Genomic DNA, 15,367 nt, shown 5'->3' with positions numbered 1-15,367 from the left:
CCCATATCCTTTTCGGCTGCCCTGCTGACCCTCCCCCGCGGGGACAGCACGCCATCTCGAGCTGGGAGGACTGGGAGGTCCTGCTTATGTCTGCAGACCCGACATCGCAGCTTGCTGCGGTGACTCGGGCTGCCGACGTCATGTCCCGGCATGACCTACTTGACGCAGTGCGGGACCGCGCAGTGGCCCAGGGACCCATCTGGGTCTAAACCTCACTGGCTGAATAAAATATTTCTGTCTGTCTGTCTTTCTCGCAATTCGAGCAAACTGCCTCATTTCTAGAAAACTGCCCGTATGGCATCGTTGCCCACCGACTACGGAAACTTGCAGCAATAACATTTTTAAAAATATTGGTGCAAAATAAAAATTTTAATTTTAAAAAACAACGACTTCGTGGAGGAGCCGGGGGTCGAACCCGGGACTTCTCGCATGCAAAGCGAGCGCTCTACCTCTGAGCTACACCCCCGATGAAAAGAAGGGAATTATAATAGCAATATATGCTTAAAAGCCCTCGTTCGACGGCTCCGCATCGTGGACTTCCTGCTGTTCCTTAGCCGTTTCCGGGGAGTCAACGGAGAACGCTACCACGGGCTACGGCCAGGGGTATATCCAGCGCTTTTGGCAGCCATCCGGGTGGTGTTCCCAACGCCAACAACACCGGCATCACCTCCACGGGCGCTTCGACCAGGAGCTTATACGACGAAGCCAGCGACGCCGCCAGCGACGCCAGCCCAAGCACGTCGAACGCCACCTCGACGCCGGCTACTGGATCCATACAACGCCGCAGCCGCACCGGACCAACCGTGAGCACGAACGGTGAGCACTTACAGCAGAACGTTAGTAGAAGACGCTGTTAGCAGTGTTCCCGGGTTGTGTGCATTTATAGACTTTGTGTGTAGTGTTAGTTTTGTTAGTTTTGTGTGCTAGTGTGTGTGTAACATAGGGTGTATTAAATGTGCGTCTGGGTGGGTACACATGTCGCCTAGTCCATTCTTTCGGTCCGAGTGTTCTCCGGGGAGATCCGTGACAAAGATGAGTGGCGAATCTGTGCCCGGATTCATTTCCTTCTTCTTTTTGCTTTGCCTCGGATTTTTCCGATCTCTCGACCTCAGAAATAATGAATTGGGCAAAAACGTTAGAACTGGCGCTAAATCTAGGGTTAAGCAAGGAAGAAGCGATGTGTCTCTATGAGAAGGAGGCAGAGACGCAGAAAGAGGAGGCAGATGGGCAGAGAGGGGAAAGGGCGCAAGCACGCGCAGACGCTCGCGATTCAGAAGGGCGCGAGGCGAAAAGAGCTCGCGAGGCAGAAGTACAAGAGAAAAGAAGGATAGAACGGGAGAAGGAGTTTATTTTGAGGAAACAGGCGAATGTCGAGGGAGGATATGAGGAGATCACGGACAATGATCAGCGTTCCTTACCGGGCACAGAATCTCCTAGACTGGCCAGAGTTTGCCCAAGAAAGCTGATGGCTCGTTTCGATGACAAAAAAGATTATCTGAACGCATATCTGCAACGATTCCAGCGGATAGGTTTGGGGCAAGGCTGGGAGCGCAGTGAATGTGCCACGGCATTGAGCATGTTTTTAGTCGGAGAAGCGCTGAATGTGTTTGAAAGGATGCCTGCTGCTGATTCCATTGACTATGAGAAAGTTAGAAAGGCGCTCCTCCAAAAATTCAGGCTTACGGCAGAGGGTTTTCGTGAGAGATTTCGCACCGCGAAACCCGAGGATTCGGAAACCGCTAAGAAATTTTCCTGCCGGCTGACCAACTATTTTGATAGTTGGCGTGATATGTCAAACACAGAAAAGAGTTTTGAAGAGATGCGCGACAATATGGTCACTGAGCAATTTTTAGCTGTTGCAGCTCAAAGCTAGCGCTATTACTAAATGAAAGAAAATTGTGTTCATTGAAAGAGTCCGCCGAAATTGCAGACTAAATCCTCGAGGGTCAAGGGCTAAGAAATTTGAGTAAGGCAAAAGAGGAAACCAAAAATATCCTAGAGACAGATGCGGAAAAACCAAGAGCATATGGCGGTGCATCTAAGGCGCCAGTAAGGTGTTTTCTCAGCGGCACGGTGGGACACCGTGCAGCTGACTGTCGGGCTAGTAGCGCTGCCCAAATAACACAGGTTTCTTGTCAAGGTTGTAAGAGGAGGGGTCATACTCTGGATGAGTGCCGATACAGAACGCAGGACCAAGCTGCATGCGTTGTCGACTCTCGGTAGAACTTGTCACGCCACGTGAAGTTCCGCAGCTGAAAGGAGAGCAAACGCCGTTGGATAATGAGGTGGTGAGAGGAGCACCCAAGTCGAAAGCAGCAATGCCGGTGGTGCTTGGGCAAATAGGGGACCGTCCTATATTGGCGATCAGAGACAGTGGAGCCAACACAGTTTTCGTTCTTAGAAACCTGGTAAAGGACGAGGATCTTACAGGGGAAGCGTCGGCCGTCACTCTTGTAGATAGCACAGTAAGGTACCTTCCCGAAGCCAGGATTCTAGTGTCCACGCTATATTATACTGGGCAGGTAGTGGCAAAATGTGTAGACCAACCCATCTACAATCTCATCTTAGGAAACATTACGGGTGCAAGAAGTGTCGAAGACCCCGATCCCGAGTGGAGGGTGCTCGACGCTGAAGAACATTGAAGGGAGGAAAGGCCCGCGACAGCTCAGACGGGTGCAGTCAGTTTCCCGTAATCAGTGGAGACAAGAGCTCAAGCGATTGCCCGAGCAACGCAGCGTCCGGTTTCTACTCCTCTTACGATGTGCCTGAGCGCAACGCCGGGCGAAATTGCAGTTAGGCAGAAAGAAGACCCGAGTCTGAAGGCCTGCTTCGAAAGAGTCGAGGAAAAAGTGAAAACAAAGAGACCTACGTCATTCGAATATCAATTGATAAATGGTCTTCTGCACAAAGAATGCATATTTAGTTCAGGAAGGCCGGTCCAACAGGTGGTGTTGCCGAAAGATAAGCGAGAGACCGTGCTACACTTAGGACACGACACCATCCCAAGCAGCTGAAGTAATTGGCTCAACATTGGAGCCGTATTGGCAAAGCCCGGCCCTACAAAAGACCACGATGGGACCATTCTGTTGCAATACAGGGCGAATGACCTGTGCTGCTTGGGCTTATGGCCAGACACCAGGGTGCTCAAAAAGCGGCGCCTACGATCACCGAGAGTTCTTTTGGCCGGGTGTTCAGAGTGACGTTAAGCGCCTTGTTCGCTCATGTGACATGTGCCAGCGCACAATTCCGAAGGGAAGAGTGGGTCCCGTACCTCTGCGCAAGATGGCAGCCATCGACCTACTGTTTCAGCGAGTGGCTATTTACATTGTGATGTCAATCTCTCCAGTATCCGCCAAAGGCAATAGATATGTGCTTACTCTGGTTGACGTAGCCACTCGTTATCCGGACGCTATTCCACTGAGATCTATTGACAGTATCCAAGTGGCGGAGGGTCATGTGGAAATGTTTTCGCGCTATGAGATAATAATAATATAAATAGTAATAATTGGTTTTTGGGGAAAGGAAATGGCGCAGTATCTGTCTCATAAATCATTGGAAACCTGAACCGTGCCCTAAGGGAAGGGATAAAGGAAGGGGTGAAAGACCGAAGGAAGAAAGAGGTGCCGTAGTGGAGGACTCCGGAATAGTTTCGACCACCTGGGGATCTTTACCGTGCACTGACATCGCACAGCACACGGGAGCCTGAGCGTTTTTGCTCCATAATAAAGCAGCCGCCGCGGTCGTGTTCGAACCCGGGAACTCCGGATCAGTAGCCGAGCGCCCTACCCACTGAGCCACCGCGGTGGGTGCGTTATGGGTTCCCGAGGGAAGTTTTGAGTGACCGGGGGTAGAACTTCACATCGGAACTAATGATGGAGGTTAACCGCTTTTTGTCAGTAAGGCAGTTACTGACGAAGCCTTACCAACCCATGTGTAATGCGCTTGTATAGCGCTTAAATGGCAACCTGAAAAACATGATCAAGAAAATATGCCAGGAGAGAGCTACTGATTGGGATAGATATCTCCCAGCTCTTTTGTTCGCTTACCGCGAAGTACCGCAAACAAATCTTGGTTTCTCGCCCTTCGAGATGTTGTATGGGAGAACCGATAGAGGTCCACTTGCAATATTCAAGGAGTTGTGGGCTAATAACGAGATTGCATCAGATCTCAAGACAACATACACGTACGTTCTTGAGTTGCGTGACAGGTTGCAGGAAACATGTAGGCTTGCACTTCAAGGCCTGGAAAAGGCGCGTGAACGCCATAAGGAATATTATGAAAAGGAAGCCTATCACAGGAATCTGAATCCGTGCGACAGGGCTCTCTTCCTGCTACCCACAGATCATAAGTTACTGATGCAGTGAAAGGGCCCGTACCTTGTGACGCGGAAGAAAAAATACATGAATTTTGAATTACTGGTAGATGGCACTAAGAAGGTTTTTCTGTAAATATGTTGAAGAAGTACGAAGAAAGGGGTACCGCACGGTACGCCCCCAAGGTAGCATGTGCGGTAGTGGCCGAGGGGACAGGTGATGCTGCTGAGGGGCCCACGTGCATCGGGATGAAAAATGCAGGAGGAGATGAGGTACTAAGGAAGCCCAATGTGGATGAAGACATAAGATCACTGCTCTACTCCAGATAAAAGGGGAGACGTTTTTGGATGAGACAGGCAAAACGGAGTTCGTGTGTTACAAATTAAACTTGTATACAGGTAGCGCTTACTGAACAGCTCTAGGTATATCTGGGATGTATGTTGTTGTTTTTACTGTGCTAATGTATCTCTGGAATTTATTTTGTTGTTGCTATTGTTGCTATTATGTGATAAAACAAAGGAGTGTGTTGTGGACATCGACATCTTTATTAAGGACTCTGTACGGACAACGGCAGTGGTGTGTTAGTGTTCTGAAAACGCAGTTTGGTGTGCTAAGTTAGTGGCGTGCATTTGGTGTGTGCTGGACATCTGCAGTGTGGTGTGTGCTGGGTCCAGAATCGTCACAGAAGATAGTCGGTTGGCTGAATGGCTTGAAGAGGAGTATGACGTGTGCAGTTTTTCATGGAAAAACTCTTGAGAGAGGGAGTCCTTGTCACTGATAATAAGGAGTCCATAATAAAATTATGAAGAAAAGAGGTGTGAAAAAGACGACGTTGATTAACCGAAGAATAACGAATTCGGTGAGCTGGGGAGAAATGATTGGTGGAGAAGAGAAGAAAACGAAAACTACAAGGCTTACGTGGACTAACGTCAAGGCTATAAAAGGACGAGGAAGAGCGAGGCACGGGGGAGTTGGAAGAACAGAGAAGCGAAGGCTCCGGCGGGACAGGGGCGCTTCGGCTGGAATAGAGCGATGCCGGCTACTGCTCCGGTGAGCTCGCGTTCTACGGCTCCGCATCGTGGACTTCCTGCCGTTCCTTAGACCATTCCGGGGAGTCAACGGAGGACGCTACCACCTGCTACGGCCAGGGGTGTCTCCGGCGCTGTTGCCATTCGTCCGGGTGGTGCCCCCGACGCCAACAACACCGGCACCACCTCCACGGGCGCTTCGACCGGGAGCTTATACGACGCAGCCAGCGGAGCCGTCACCGACGCCCGCCCAAGCACGTCGAGCGCCGCCTCAACGCCAGCTACTGGATCCATACAACGCCGCAGCCGCACCGAACCAACAGTGAGCTCAAACGCCGACCGCTAACAGTAGAACGCTAGCAGTAAACGCTGGTAGCAGTGCACCTGGGTCCTCTGTATTTACATTGTTTGTGTGTTTTATTACTTTTGTTAATTTTGTGTGCTAGTGTGTGTGTAACATAGGGTGTAATAAATGTGCGTCCGGGTGGGTACACCTGTCGCCTAGTTCATTCTTTCGGTCCGAGTGTTCTCCGGGGAGATCCGTGACAATCTCTGAACTTTGATCTTTTGCATTTGACACTGACACCTTTGTCCTTAAGAACATCCAATCGGGTGATGTGAAGCCGTGTGATGACATCTGATGGGGTGCCCCAATGGTGATTTCCAAACGCAGAGTTGCAGCTATTCAGGAGCAACGATTCCGTAGCGGTGGCAGAATGGCTACGGCGCTCTGCTGCAGGCCCGAAAGACTCGGGTTCGATCCCGGCCGTGGCGGTCGAATTTCGATGGAGGCGAAATTCTTAAGGCCCGTGTACTGTGCGATGTCAGTGCACGTTAAAAAACCCCAGGTGGTAGAAATTTCCGGAGCCCTTCACTACGGCATGTCTCAAAGCCTGAGTCGCTTTGGGACGATAAACCCCCATAAACCATAAACCTATTCAGTAGCAACGCTTTCTGCTCTTTTCGGAGCAACTGGATTCTAAACGCAGATCTGAGCCACGGATCGCGTCTTCCAATTGTAGACAGGGAGCGAGTGCCGAGCAGAGATCGCTCCGCGGAACAGTCGGAGCTGCTCCGCTGATTTCGGCGGAGTCGACACTAAGTTTTCTAAACGTTTTTGAAGCGAATAGCTTCAGTACGCCAGCTTTACAGGCCGTCAGCGGGGCCTCAAGTTTGACGTTGAATGTAGCTAGAGGTCATGGTGGCCGCAAGTTTCACCTTGAATGTAGGTAGAGGTCAAACCTTCAGCATAACTGGTGGTAGTCCCGTTCGACACGTAATGGATGGTTTGATGAATAGATATGACTGAAACCTTTAAATCGGGCGGTGGTTTAAGCAACCTAGCCATGTCTTGTGAAATTTTACTCTTGTCTTGATTTTAGCCACCAATCAGATAACCTTCGCTTGGTTACTTCTACCCGCTTAAAATCTGCTTTTTTTCACTATCGATAAACCTCAGTGCTTTGAATGAATCAGCCCCGCTGCTTTCTACTGTAGGGTGAAGCTTTTAACAGAAAAGTATCAAGTGTTCAGCCGTTTCCTCCGCCTCTCCGCACGCAACGCACGACGTGTCTATCTTGTGGTACCTGCCTCTATATGTATTAGTCCGGAAAACTCCCGTCCTTGCCTCAAACAACTAAGAGCTTTGCCTACAATTATCATAATATTTTCTTTGGCAGCTTCCTGCTTAAAAATCCTGTCTGTTCCAGTGCCAAGTTCTTCAACATCCGCGATTTCCACAGAGCTCTCTCGGTTTCTTTAATCTTTTTCTTAACCGAAAACTGCTGATTTGCCCCCTACTGCTGTCCACATATTTCCTTGTCAATTTTCTAGTTCGCTTTCTCCATTTCGTGTCAACATTACTTACGTAGAGTTATCTGAAAAATTTCCTAGCCCACTGCTTTTCCCCCATTTTTATCAATCGCTCTTCAAATGCTATCTTACAGCTAGCTTCTCTGCTTTCGAACTACGCCCATCCCATATCCCTCTTTACCCCCTGATTTGGAGTATTGCCTAATCCTCCTGAATTTAGCCTCCCTACTCCGCATTGTTTGATTTCTAATCTAGCTTGAACATCTGGTCTTGTGATGGGACTGCATTGCCGAAAGTCATTCTAGGAACCACCTCTTGGCGGATCCCTCTTACCACTTCATACATATTGTAATTGCCCTGTGCCCTATTTTTCAAGGCAGCTGCATTCCTACCAGCTTTATTCATTACATATTTTCATCCTTTGTCAAATACTCAGCACCGTCATTTATTCACACCCCAAAATACCTACTCTCATTAACTACTTCTAGCGTGAGCTCCTGTATTCTATGCTCGCTGCCCTCATCATTAAATATAATGACCGCAGATTTTTTCCTATTAAACTTGAAACCTACTCTATTTTTCTGTGCACCAAAAATGTCAATCAACTCCACGAAATCTTGTTTTCGGCCATTAGCACTATATCAACCACGTGCATGAGTCCCGGTATTGACTGTTTAATCCATTCTCCTTGCAAGAAAAAGGAAAGGTTGGAGCCTAGCCACTCCTCTCTAGTTTGGTTTATAATTCTTGGAGGTACATGAAAAACAAAGGAGACAGAGGACGTGCTTTCCTAAGCCCCCGATGTATCTCTATAGGACTTGATACTTATTTTTTCCCATTGTATGAACACTCTAACTTCAGCTAGAGCAGCGACACTAGCGGCTGTTACACTTTCTCGACTTTTACCTTCTTTGACCTCCGGTCAAGCGGGAACACGTCTGCCGGAATCGCATGCGCAGGTCATGAAAATGGGCTCTGCAACGATATATGAGACATATACTGCGCCATTTCTTTTCCCCAAAAACCAATTATTATTATTATTAACTAAGTTCGCGGGTTTGAACCTGACCGCGGTGGCCGCGTTTCAATTGAGGCGAAACGCCAAGGAGCCCGTGTGCTGTGCAATGTCAGTGCACAGTAAAGATCCTCAGTTGGTCAAAATTATCCCGGTGCCCTCCACTACGGCACCTCTTTCTTCCTTTCTTCTTTCACTCCCTCCTTTGTCCCTTCCCTCACGGCGCGGCTCAGGTGTCTGCCGATATGAAAGACAGATATGGCGCCATTCCCTTTCCTCAAAAACCAATTTTCAATTTTTTTAAAACGACGGTCAATGAAATGAAAATTGGTTTTAAGGAAAGCAAATTACGCCTGTATCACATATCACGGTGGACAACCGAAACGCAGCCGAAAATAAGGGAAGGAAAATGAAATAACATTGGCTTTAAGGAAACGAAATCATGCCTGTCTCACATATCTCGGTGTACACCCGAATTGCGCCGTAAAAGAAAAGTGAAATGAAGGTTGGTTTGAAGGGAAGGAAATTACGTCTGTCTTACAAATAAAAAAATGTCTGTGGTTTAGCTCTGGGTAACCCTAGTTGAATTGCGAAAGTTTCGTTTCCTCGGCACGTCGTCTACGCAGCGTCTCAATCCGACGCTCTTGAGAACTCAAACCGGTGTCTTCCGCAGTTGAAGTCACTCCGGGACATTCTACGACTACTAGCTGCATCTTCGTTACGACGCTTCTCGAGCCGTGCGGCGCGTTCTTCTGGCGTCTCTTGAGCGCATTGTCTCTTGCTGCTTGGAAAAAATTTATTTACATATGTACACGTCCAAGGTTACCGGATACATTGACATTAACAAGTAGACATGATGCTAAGCATGCAAGGCGAGCCAATTAAAGAGGTACATAAGCAGCGTTCTCGGTTCGTTCTTTTGTTGTTGCGTCTCTCTCGTGGAGCGAGCGGCGTCGACAGCGGCGCCATCTGTTGGAGCGCGGCTGCGGCGTTGCTAGGAAACGGCGGCTCAAGGTCGGCCGCGGCATACGGCATACGGCGCGACGAGCCTAAATGGCTTTCTGCCTGGCGTAGTAAAGCTTTCACTTTGAAACATCGCTGTGGTTTATCTCTGGTTAAACCTGGAGTGACGCGATAGCTACCACTGGCCCAGTGGAACTTGCTCAGTTGAATGGCAAAGTCAGTCTTTCGCCGCTCCGTTTCGCTCAGCGTTCCTTCTTCATCTTCGTCCCTGAACGTGGATTCACTCCTTCCCCCTCTCCTCTCCTCGCCCCCGCTCCCACTCGGTTTCGCTGCCGCGCCGTGATGCCGGCAGTTGTTCCGTACCATGTGGCCAACCACGTGACTAGCCACGGCGCCGCCACGGAGCACAAGGGCAGCTCAAGGGTGCCACGCTGAAGGCTCAAAGTTCTAGCGTAGTGTAGCTATCGCTACAAAAAATTCCTGTTGCTGTGTGTGCCTCAATATGGCTATCTAAGAAAAGCGTCAGTCGCTCGACCACAAATGTAGCCAGGGAGATGCAGTTTTTCATTTTTGACCTGAATTAACCAGAGCTAAACCACCATAAATTTTTGCAGCGGCGCTAGCGGCGCTCCCCATCTCCGGCGACTTGTCGCCTCCATCGCGCAGGCTCTTCTCCGCGCTCCATAGCAGACGATCAGAAACTCTTGCCAGTATGGATGCAAAAGTGACTCGCGCACTGGCGCTCGCTCTGCTTGACGACAGCGAGTCTGAAACCAGGAGCAGTGCACATTCTTTTTTTCAAGATTCCAGCTCGGAGAGTGATTCCGAAATATTTGCCTGCAAGGCTGCTTTCAAGCATATATTGCCACCTGGTGTTCTCCGGTGGCGCTGGAGTGTCTTCGAAGACGTTGAAGTGTCTCGCGCTGGCTGGCTGGCTGGCTGCTTGCTGTATTCTGCTGGTTAGCGACCTGTCTCCCTGTTTTCCGTTACATATTTTGGTGTAGGCGCTGGGTAAAGATCCCTGTATATGTCTCATACTCCTCCGGATACCCTGGGCTCCAGTCCTTCGCTAGTGGACACCCCCGTGCACCGTGCTAGCCGGAGATATCAAGGCCTACCTCCCGAACACGGGCTTTTGGAGTCTGCCAGAGCACCCACCCATCGACCTGTCATGCCAGCTGCTGCCTACTACACCTTGCAGAATCCGCGACTGCCCAAACCATTCCACGGCAGTCAGCTCGAAGACGTAGAGGACTGGCTTCTCGAGTTTGAACGCGTGGCCTCATTCAACCAGTGGGACGACGCCGCTAAACTTCGAAACGTCTTCTTTAGTCTCGAGGATGGTGCACGTACCTGGTACGAAAACCGAGAAGACGCCCTAACATCATGGCACGAGTTCCGCCGACGCCTGCTGGAGACCTACACCAGCACGGATCGTCGAGAACGGCCTGAACGGGCTTTTCAGTCTCGCATTCAGATGCCGAATGAGACTGTAAGCATGTACAGGGTAGTTCAAAAGTTCCCAGGCCACACGGTCTGCTTTTATTCGGTATATCCTGACACTTCAGATGCCCGTAACGTTATCTAGGTCGTAATAGGTTAGAACGATGCTTCTTCTGCCCTCCGCAGATATTTCGAGCTTCGCGGGTGTCTAAACTGTGCGACTATAGTGCTCAAAAGTAGACCCTGTGGCCTGGGAACTTTTGACCGACACTGTACGTGGAGGATATGACTCGGCTCTTCCGGCGAGCTGACCCGGCCATGCCCGAAGATAAAAAGGTGCGCCATCTCATGCGCGGCGTTAAAGAGCAACTTTTCGCTGGCCTCGTGCGCAGTCCACCTGGGACTGTTGCTGAGTTCCTCTCGGAGGCGGTCACGATGGAGAAGATGCTCTTGCGGCGGTCTACCACCTACGACCGGCCGGTACTCGCCGCTTCACTTACAGAGCCGCTTCCTGCCTTCGGGGCTAAACCTGGTCTTCTCCGCGACCTGATCCGCTCCGTTGTGCGCGAAGAGCTCCAGGCGCTTTTCGGTGCTCCCCTGTCGACGGCCGGCTCTCTCGCTAGCCTGGTCCGCGAAGAGGTTCAAGCCTTGAGACCTTCGTTCCCGTCCGTTGACCCGCCGCCTTTACCAACGGAGTGCCGTCGTCCAACGTACGCTGAAGCCTTGCAACGTCCTGCGCCCTCTTCGGCGCAGTTTCCTCCGTCCAATCAAGGCTCGCTGTTTTCCGCACACCCCGACACGTACTACATCGACAATCGACGATCACCCCAGCGGAAGACGGACCTGTGGCGTGCTCCGGATCGGCGGCGTCTCTGCTTTCACTGCGGGGAACCCGGTCATCTGTATCGCCAGTGCCCGTATCGACAGCTTGGGCTGCAGGGGTTCCCTATCGACATGCCCCGTCCACCAAGAGGTCAACGACCCCGGGAGATCGAGGACTACGTAGCCCAGCAGCGCATGGCGACAATTCCCCAGCGGCAGTCTCGGTCTCCATCACCACGCCGACCTTCGCCACAGCCCCAAAGCTCCTCCTGGATGGCGCAGAGACGGTCGCCAAGTCCCCGCCAGGAAAACTAAAGAGAGCGACCTCAGGGGGCGAGGCCGCTTGCAATCGATACGAACAAGACCCCCCGACAACGCGAACAGCGACCGACCGCGATTTAAAGGCAACGACTGCAGTACCTGAACTCGGAGATCGATTCTCGTTGGATATACCCGTGCTTCTCGATGGCTATAAGGTTAGTGCTTTGGTGGACACTGGCGCTGATTTCTCGATTTTAAGCGGAAAGCTAGCGGCGCTTCTTAAAAAAGTAATGACACCATGGTCCGGCACGCAGATTCGCACGGCTGGCGGACATGTCGTAACTCCGCTTGGCCTATGCACAGCAAGAGTCCAAATTCGCAGCTCCACATTTGTTGTCAGCTGCCTAGTTCTACCGAACTGCTCCCGTGACTGTATCCTTGGCGTTGATTTTCTCCGAGAGTATGGAGCTATTATTGACCTCCGAAAGCGCACTGTCACATTTTCTACCGAGAAAGCTGATGTTTACTCCGAGGACTGTCCACGCCGCGCCGCCCTTCGAATATCCGCCGAGAGCGTTTGGATTCCGCCACGCGCCAGCGTTTTTGTGAGTGTTCACTGCGACGGACTACGTGAAGGGACAGCGGTCGCAGAGGGCAACCTGTCCCTTTTGCTCACCCACGGCATCTGCTCAGCGCGAGGTCTCATCCATCTCCGCGACGGCTGCTCTGAGCTCCTGGTGACTAACTTCTCTAACGAGCCCCGGCACCTTTTTCGTGCTACTGCCATCGCATTCGCCGACCCCTTAGCGGAGGTTTCTGAATGTTTCGCGTTCGAAGCTGTTAGACCTGTGCGCCCATCCCTTGACATCAGCCCGGACCTTTCGGTGACTCAACAGCGAGAACTACGTGCCCTCCTACTTGAATACTCCTCCTGTTTCGCTTCTTCGTCGAAAGTCCGGCAAACGGCTCTTCTCAAGCACCGCATCATTACGCCCGACGATGCCCGCCCCATCCATCAGCAGCCGTACCGTATCTCACCGAAGGAGCGTGAGGCGATCCAAACGCAGGTGAAGGAGATGCTTTCAGATGGAATCATTCAACCTTCCAGCAGCCCCTGGTCTTCACCTGTCGTGCTGGTGAAGAAAAAGGATGGGACACTCCGCTTCTGCGTGGATTATCGGAAACTGAACAACATCACCAAAAAAGACGTCTACCCGCTGCCTCGTATCGACGACTCGCTCGACAGACTTCGTCGCGCCCAGTACTTCCCCTCCATTGATTTAAAGAGTGGGTACTGGCAGATAGAGGTCGACGAGCGGGACCGCGAAAAAACGGCGTTCGTGACACCCGACGGACTGTACGAATTTAAAGTGCTACCTTTTGGGCTATGTTCAGCGCCGGCAACTTTCCAGCGGATGATGGATACCGTTCTCGCTGGACTAAAATGGCAAACTTGTTTGGTTTATCTCGATGATGTCGTCGTATTTTCCGAAACCTTTGCCGAACACCTTGAACGCCTGAGGACAGTATTAGATGCCCTCCGATCGGCCGACTTAACGCTAAAGCCCGAGAAGTGCCACTTTGGGTACAAAGAGTTGAAGTTTCTCGGTCACCTCGTGAGTGCCGATGGCGTTAAGCCCGACCCCGAGAAAACTGCTGCCGTCGCCAACTTTCCTGTTCCTGCAACAAAGAAAAGTGTGCAACGTTTTTTGGGTCTGTGCGCATATTACCGCCGCTTCATCGCCGACTTTTCAAAGATTGCCGCACCCCTGTACCACCTCACGCGCAATGATACACAGTTCGTGTGGGCTGCCGAGCAGCAGGAGGCTTTTGCCGAGCTGCGCAGACGACTGCTAACAACCCCTGTTCTTGCGCACTTTGATGAAGAGGCTGAAACCGAAGTCCACACCGACGCGAGCAACGTCGGCCTCGGCGCCGTACTCGTCCAACACCAAGGTGGCGTGGAAAGGGTCATCGCGTATGCAAGCCGCACGCTTTCTCGCGCTGAAACAAACTATTCGACCACAGAAAAAGAATGCCTTGCGGTTATGTGGGCAACCATGAAATTTCGTCCGTACCTCTACGGCCGCCCGTTCAAAGTAGTTACCGACCACCATTCGTTGTGCTGGCTTGCAAATCTTCGTGACCCATCGGGGCGCCTAGCCCGATGGAGCCTCCGCCTCCAAGAATTCGATTACACCATTGTGCACAAATCTGGCCAGACGCACGAAGACGCTGACGCACTCTCTCGCGCGCCCGTCGGGTTAGCGGATGATAGCATAGAGGACGAGAGTGGTTTTATTGGAGTTGTCAGCGCCTTAGACCTAATGACCCGCCAGCGAGCTGACCCAGACCTGCGACCTATCATTGATTATCTGGAGGGCCGATCTTCTGTCGTACCCCGACAATTTTCTAGAAACCTGCCGGCCTTCTGTCTCCGGAACGGCATTTTGTTTAAGAAAAACTCCAGCACTGTTGACCGAGCGCACCTCCTCGTCGTTCCGGCAGATCTCCGCGCCGATATCCTTCTTGCTTGTCACGATGAGCCGACCTCCGGCCACTTGGGCTTTGCCCGCACACTTGCACGCGTGCGCCAGGCGTATTATTGGCCCAAACTTTCTCACGCCGTCCAGCGTTACGTCAGAGGCTGCCGCGATTGCCAACGTCGTAAGGCGCCTCCTCTCAAGCCAGCGGGCTTGCTCCAACCTATTGAACCCCCTCGGACGCCTTTTGATCAAGTCGGCATCGAGCTTCTGGGCCCATTCCCTGTGTCATCGGCCGGTCATAAATGGATCATAGTCGCGACCGACTATTTAACAAGGTATGCGGAAACTAAAGCGGTGCAGCGCGGTACGTCATCTGAGATCGCCCAGTTTTTTATGCAACAAATCGTGCTGCGTCATGGCGCACCGTCCCACGTAATCACTGATCGAGGTACGGCGTTTACGGCACAGCTCATGCGCGACGTGTTCGAGCTCAGTCACACGAACCATCGCAAAACTACTGCCTATCACCCACAGACGAACGGGCTCACAGAGAGACTCAACAGAACGATCGCCGACATGATCGCAATGTACATAGACTCGCAGCACAAAACCTGGGACGAGATTCTCCCGTACGTCACATACGCTTACAACACGGCCACCCAGGAGACGACCCGATTTACACCATTTCGTCTGGTCTACGGACGTGACGTTCAGACGATGCTGGATGCAATGCTTCCATGCAGCACTGATGACCACCCACTCACGCCAGACGCCGAGCAGTTCGCTCAGCGCGCCGAGGAAGCACGTCAACTTGCCCGTCTTCACATTCAGCGGCAGCAGGGCACGGATGCGCGCCGCTACAACCTCCGTCATCGGCACGTCGAATACCATCCGGGAGACCAAGTTTGGGTGTGGACCCCGGTACGCCGCCCAGGCTTGTCTGAAAAACTGATGTGCCGTTACTTTGGACCGTACCGAGTTTTGCGCCCCGTCACCGAAGTGACCTACGAAGTTCTTCCTGACGGGACTGTGCAGCCTCAGCGTCGTCCACCCCGCTCTGAGGTTGTGCACGTTGTCCGCATGAAACCCTACTTCACGCGGTAATGGATAGTACGCTCAGTGTTCTGCTAGTTTTCGCGTGGGACACCTTCGCCCACCTCCCTTGTACATTTTTGTGTGCTTGTGCTGTTTTTTTTCCTCTTTCCACTGCCCATACTGCAACCC

General features: G+C 51.6%; 1 non-coding gene across 1 annotated transcript; it reads right to left on the bottom strand.

Moving 5' to 3' along the window:
• Window positions 1-394: 394 nt before the first annotated feature.
• Window positions 395-466, bottom strand: TRNAA-UGC (transfer RNA alanine (anticodon UGC)). Its single transcript has one exon. It is a non-coding gene; the product is annotated as a tRNA-Ala (tRNA).
• Window positions 467-15,367: the final 14,901 nt, after the last annotated feature.

Source organism: Amblyomma americanum, chromosome 2 (assembly GCF_052857255.1).
Source record: "Amblyomma americanum isolate KBUSLIRL-KWMA chromosome 2, ASM5285725v1, whole genome shotgun sequence".
Classification (NCBI taxonomy): Eukaryota; Metazoa; Arthropoda; class Arachnida; order Ixodida; family Ixodidae; genus Amblyomma; species Amblyomma americanum.
The sequence above is the reverse complement of the archived record's forward strand: the minus strand, read 5'-3'. Positions and strand labels throughout refer to the sequence as shown.